The 6814-nt window shown below is 31.9% G+C and overlaps 1 pseudogene; it reads right to left on the bottom strand.

The window, feature by feature from the left end:
• LOC107016602 overlaps positions 1 to 6814 on the bottom strand; it is a 33776-nt pseudogene that overhangs the window by 24670 nt on the left and 2292 nt on the right.

Below are 6814 nucleotides of genomic sequence, written 5' to 3' on the forward strand. Positions count from 1 at the left end.
CTCCTACCCAGGCCACCCCCCATAGAAAAAAATATCAAGGAAAATTGTTTTGGAAATAAATTTCAAATTTCTCAAAGATATTCCAAGTTCGCACAAAGCCACTAGCCCATCACATACTAATTTCTCCAACTCTATGTTGTGAACGTTATCTAACAATCCAGCAATAGACATCACTATCACATCTCATGTTTTTATTGTAACTTTAATTTCTTGTGCCACACTTGAATCACCAAATTTAACACCATTCCCTAACTGAAAAAGATAATCAAGTCCTTTTTGTTGAATTTCCATATTGTAAAGTATTACTCCGTTGCTTAGAGAAACAAATCCACTATCTCCAATGTTGACTGCATGTACAATATCACATATTAAAGTCAAAATACAAGTTGTTGACAAACCTTGACATTTCGTATTAAATAAGCCTCGTTTAGAACCTCCATTTGCTGAATATTGCTCCTCTGATCTTTCTTCTCGTGAATCGATAATTTAGTATTTCTAACCAACTGTCTTGAATATTCTCCAGAATTGATACCCTTTTTCACCCATCCATCAACGCCTTCCGCTACACCTATGATTTCTTCCTCTATATAAATAAAATGTGCATCTTCCGTAAGAGAAGCTTTGTTAGATTTTGATATGTAAAACGAGCCAGCCACCATCTTCATCTTGAAATTTCCATTACAAAACTTGAGACATTAGTAATCTCACCGCAAAAGCTTAGATACTCATATGTATTCATCTCATCTACAACATCTCACTCATATATATACATCTAGTATATATACATCAAAGAAACTAGTAAAGAAGTGGAAAAGTCGAAATTTTATAAAAGGGAATTCAAAAAGAATTATGAGAGTGCTATCACGCTTAGGACTTGAACCTGTGACCTAAATCAATTACTGAATTTCCTTTACCAAAAATTCAAATCTTGACAGACTTCTACATGTGAGTATACTAGTTCATATATAATGAAAATATATAAATCGTTTCCCATAATCGCGCAAAAGGCCAAAAAATTTTATGGACACTCAATTACACCTTGAGATACTAGGTAATTTGTCTGTTTTAATATGTTTGACCAATTGATTTGGCACGGAGATTAAGAAAACAAAGAAGAATTTTGAATCTTGTGGTTTTAAAATAAAGATATTTGAAATATATCAAAAAGTCTATTAATTTTAAGGTTTTAAACATATCATATGGGAAATGCAAACAAAACAATTCCTAAAAAGTTTAAAATAAAGTAATTGTTTAGTTTCACTCTCTATATGACATTTTTAACACCACAAAATCAATGGAAATTTTAATATATTTGATATATCTTTATTTTTACACCAAAAGATTCAAAAGTTTTCTTTTATTTTTTAAACTCAGTGTCAAGTCATATTGGTCAAACAAAATGAAACCGAGAGATTACCTAGTATGTTGTGGTGTTACTCAGTATCCATAAAATGTTTTGAGTTTTGCGTTATTATGGGAAATGATTATTTTTTATTATATATGAACTAGTGAATTACCATGAAGAAATCCGTGAAAATTTGATTGTGTTTTTAAAGGAAATTCAATTATTGCTTTAGGTTAGAAGTTCAAATCCTAAGCGCATTAGTACTCTGGTCATTCTGTTTTAATCCCCTTATATAACTTTTTGGCTCTGCCACTTACTACTTTCCTAAATTGCTATAGACGAGATGGGTATAGATGAGGTAGATTTTATAGAGGAGATGGATATAAATTAGGATCTAAACTCTTGGGATGAGAGTACTATCTTGTCATGTTTTATTAATGGGAATTTCAAGACGAAGATGGTGTTTGACTCTTTTTACATACCAAAATCTAACAAAGCGCCTGAAGGTACACATTTTTTATTTACATTGGGGAAGAAGTCATCGGTGTAGCAGATGGCATTGGTTATTGGGCCAAAAAGGGTATCGATTCTTGAGAATATTCGAGACAACTGGTTAGAAATGTTGATTGATCTATTCAGTAGAAGAAAGATCAAAGGAACAAAACTCAGCCAATGTATGTTCTCAACAAGAATTATTTTATAGCGAAATATCAAGGTTCGTTAACAGCTTATATTTTAAATTTAACGTGTGATATTGTACATGCGGTCAATGTTGTAGATAGAACTGATTTTATAATAAATGGGGTGTTAGTTTACAAATAAGAAATTCAGAAAAAGGATTCATTTATGCTTTTCAGTTAGGGAATGATATTAAACATGATGATCCAAGTGTGGCACACGAAATTAATGTTACAGTAAGAATAGGCAATATGATAGTGATGGCTACAGATGGATTGTTCGATAATGCTCACGACAGCTCACGACATTGAATTTTTTTGAAATTAGAATGTGACAGGCTAGCTAATTCCCACGAACTGGAACATTTTGGAAGATGTTAGCATGAAAGATTGCAGAATATGCACTGCAGTATTCAGAAAGAAAAAGTATTTATACACCGTTTGCCATAGACTGCCTTAAAGTTGGCAAAGATGGTGTTGGTGGAAAGAGTGATGATATCATAGTGATAGTTGCTCGTATTTTCCCTCGTTAATTTTACTTAGGGGTTTAAGGTTTAGGATTTATGGTTTGTGCTTATCGATGATGTAAAATATGTGTGATCAAATTCGCTAGCTAGCATGAGTTTGGATGAACTTTCTTATATTTTTTTTGCTATTGATGCTCACAATCTTCTTGTGTCCCCTTCATTCCTACATTAGTTTAACTACATGTCATTGTTTTCCTTGCTTACAGCCACCTAATTTGTCATTGTTGTCCTTGCTCTCTAGTGTCATCCATTTATTTAAACAACATATGCCTCATCTCCATCTAATTCTTCTTATTTTCCACTCAACTGTTTTGATTCTAGCTACCAAGCATCCCTTTAAGTGGGAACTCATGTGGATAATATTCCTTTCTTTTAATGCAAAGGATAATTTACACCTTTTAACTCCCCGTAATTAATCTATATGAACATTGCTAAGTTGTTAGTATATGTGAAATAGGAGAGTTAATTAGTCAAACGTAATTGGTACATTTATCTCAAGTATAAGTTTTTTAACTTTGTAAGAAAATATAGGACGTATTCAAAAGACTTGAAAAGTTACTTCTGTATTATGACAGATTTGTCATTAAAGTAAGAGAACATTTATTATATGTTACTTTCTTACATTCTTTTGATGGATGAAAACGTAAATGATTTTTCTATTTAAGAAGTATCATTTGGGAGCTAAATAAACAGAAGAAAAACAAAAGTCATTTCTTTCATTTACTCTCTCCTTCACTAATTCTTTTACTGGTTTAATAATGAATTTTCCTATTGTGGATTTCTGGAAAATTATTTTTTTGCAACTTCAAACTTTCGAACACGAGTGGATGTGTTTGAGGGTAACTGTGGAACCTTTGGGAGAGACTGGCTACAACGATTTGTACCGGAGTTTGGTAGAATTCGCTTTCAAGGCAGCGGCTTGCCACTACACAATTTTTGTGATAAACTATTTACTACTTTATAAATATAATCCAATATCAATATTTTAGTATTTTCCACAACAAATTTGAAATATATTTACTTATAATATTTATAAATAACTATTTCCTTGAACAAATTTTTTCTTATTTTTCCAAGATTGAGCCTTTCGATGGAACAAAATTTTAACGCTTGTAATAAAAACTTTTAATTTTCTTTGAACAATTAGAAGTTGAGTATGTTTTATTTAACAAATATTCAATAGATAATTATTTTACCACTTCTGATTCTAGAAATGTTGTGCTTGTTGATGATATTATTAAAAAAGAAGTTTGAAAAGGATAATAGAACTGTGAGAGGACATTTGCTAAATCATATGACTAATCATTTACTTGATTATTTATTATCTATAAATTTGCTAAAGAAATATGAGATAGTTTGGAAAAGAAATATGATGTTGATGATGCAGGAAAGAAAAAAGAATGTTGTTAGCCAGTGGGTTAAATTCCAAATGGTTGATTATATGCAAATAATAGAACAAGTTCGGAATATGAGAACTTGACTGTTGATGTTCTCAACAAGGACATTAAGTTATGATAGAGTTTTAGGCTCATGTTCTACTTTAAAAAATCTCACCATCTTGGAGTGATTATTGAAATAAATTGAAACATAAGAAAATAAATTTTAACTCTTCAAGAACTTATTAGTCACGTGAGGACTGAAGAGGAAAACCTTCTCAAAGATAAGATGAAAGAACTTTCTCTTAATTATTCTAAATCTAATCTTGTCGAATCTTTTAATACTGTTCTGAAAGACATGCTCAAAGGCAAAAACAAAGAAAGTCTTTACAAAGGAACATGTGAAGAACAAAAATCAATTTAACAAGTCGGAGTGACAAACTGAAAAAACAAATGTCCTTGTTTTTTTGTGGAAAACTTGGTCACAGGGTTGTCAGGTGCTATCAAAGAAAAGGACAGGACTCAAAGAACAAAGGAAAAAGTGATATCAAATCTCATCCTATTGAGGGTACTGAAGTGATTGTTGGTGTAGTTGTTGAGGCAAATTTTGTGGCTAACAAAATTGGCTGGGTACTAGACACAAGCGCTTCAAGACATTTTGTTGCCAATAAACAACTATTCCATAACTTTGAAGAGTCCACCGATGGAGAGTATGTTTACATGGGTAACCCTGGTACTACTTGATTTATGGGTAAACGAAAAGTTTTACTTAAATTTACTTCTGAAACAATATTATCCTTGAACAATGTTTTGTACATTACCTCCCTCCGTAGAAACTTTCTTTCCAGATCACTTCTCAATACAGTAGGCCATAAACTTGGTTTTGAAGCTTATAAAGTAATTATTTCTAGTGGAGGAGACTTTATTTGGAAGGGATATCTTAGTGCATTATTATTTGTATTAAACATTGTTTAAGAGATGGGGATAATGCACAAGTACCCCCTCAACCTATGTCCGAAATCTCAAAGACACACTTATATTATATTAAGGTCCTATTGTCCCCCTGAACTTATTTTATTAATAATTTTCTACCCCTTTTCAGCGTACGTGGCACTATCTTGTGGGCCAAGGCTAGTTGACTTTTTTGTTAAAGTTAGTGCCACGTAGGCCGAAAAGGGTTAGAAAATTACTTATAAAATAAGTTTAGGGGGGGGGGGGGTAATAGGACATTAGTATAGTATAAGTGTATCTTTGAATTTTGGGCATTGGTTGAAGGGGTACGTATGCATTTTCCCTTTAAGAGATTGTCAATAATGCAAGTATTTCAAATTTGGATTATATTGTTGAGTGTATTAATTTGTGACATGGTATACTAGGTCATGTTAATTTTGACTTAGAAAAAACTAATGATTTTTATAACTTTATTGTGTTACAGGCAAAGCATGCCAAGAAACCTTTTAACTCTGTTATTAGTAGAAATGTCGAATTACATGATCTAATGTATTCAAATTTTTAGCAGATTTCAAGAACACTTTTAGCAAAGATAGGAAAATTATTACATTACTTTTGTGGATGACTTTTTTACTTACACTAAGATATATCTTATTAAGTCTAAAGATGAAGCTGAAAGCATATTATTTAAATTCAAAATGAGAAGTAGAAAATCAAATTAAACAAAAAAAATCAAGAGATTTAGATATGATAGGGCCGGTAAATATAGTTCTAAAAATCAAAAAGATTTTTGCGAGAAAATGGTATCATAGATGAGGTTAGTGCTCCCTATACTCCCCAAGAAAATAGTGTTGTCAACCAGAAAAATAAACCCTTAACGAATGATGAATTCTTTGCTTTTAAGATCTAGTCTATCTAAAAATATGTGGAGAGAAGCAGTTTTGTTTGCATGCTATAATCTTAATTGAGTCCCTCATTATAGCAGTTAGAAAATACCTCATATGAATTGTGGAAAGGGTTTGCTCCTATTTTGAAATTTTTCAGAAGTGTGAGGGTCCTTGGGTAAAGTTGGTTCACCTGATTTTAAACGAGTAATTGTTGGTTGTAATACTTTTAATACTATGTTTACTGGTCATGCTCAAAATAGTACTGCATATAGATATATGTCTCTAAAGGATCATTCTATTTGTGACTCTAGTGATGCAAAATCTATTGAGCATATTTTTTCTTTGAAAAAATGTACAAAGTGATATGCAAAATAATGTTTCTACATCTATGTCTACTGATTCTGGTATTGTTCCTTCTTCTAATGAGCATGAAAATAAACTTAGAAGGAGTAAAAAATATAGAATTGAGACTAGTTTTATTCCTGATTTTATCACTACTTTCTTATCTGAATTTTTTTATCTTAATATTTTAAATGATGAATTTTTGTCTATCTATTTAATAGAAGAAGAACCTAAGACTTATGATGAGCAATGAGATTAATAGATATTATATTTTGGAAAGAGGCTATTAAAAGTTAATTAGACTCTATATTTCCTAATCACACTTGAGACTTCTATGATTTAATAGTGATATACCGTGGTTCACGGTATTATTAATACTTTTTCCTTAAGTTTAGTGTGTCCAAAAACCTTTTTGTGCTAATTTTTATATAAGTTTCTCCTTATTTGCAGGAAATCTGTTCAAATATGTATGCGGAGGTTTTTGAGCGAAGAAACGCAGAAGAGACCACCTACAGAGCTTGTGACGGTCCGTCATGCTTGTGACGGTCCGTAGGTGGCAGCGTAGTGCAGCTGCTGAAGGAAGATGGGGAAGTATGACCAAGTGTGGGGTTACGGAATCCATGACGGTCCGTCGTGTCTATGACGGTCTGTCCTGCAGGTTCGTCATAAAGTTCAGAGAAGTAGTCCCAGTACCCATATTCCAAGAGTT

Source organism: Solanum pennellii, chromosome 4 (assembly GCF_001406875.1).
Source record: "Solanum pennellii chromosome 4, SPENNV200".
In the NCBI taxonomy this organism is placed as follows: domain Eukaryota; kingdom Viridiplantae; phylum Streptophyta; class Magnoliopsida; order Solanales; family Solanaceae; genus Solanum; species Solanum pennellii.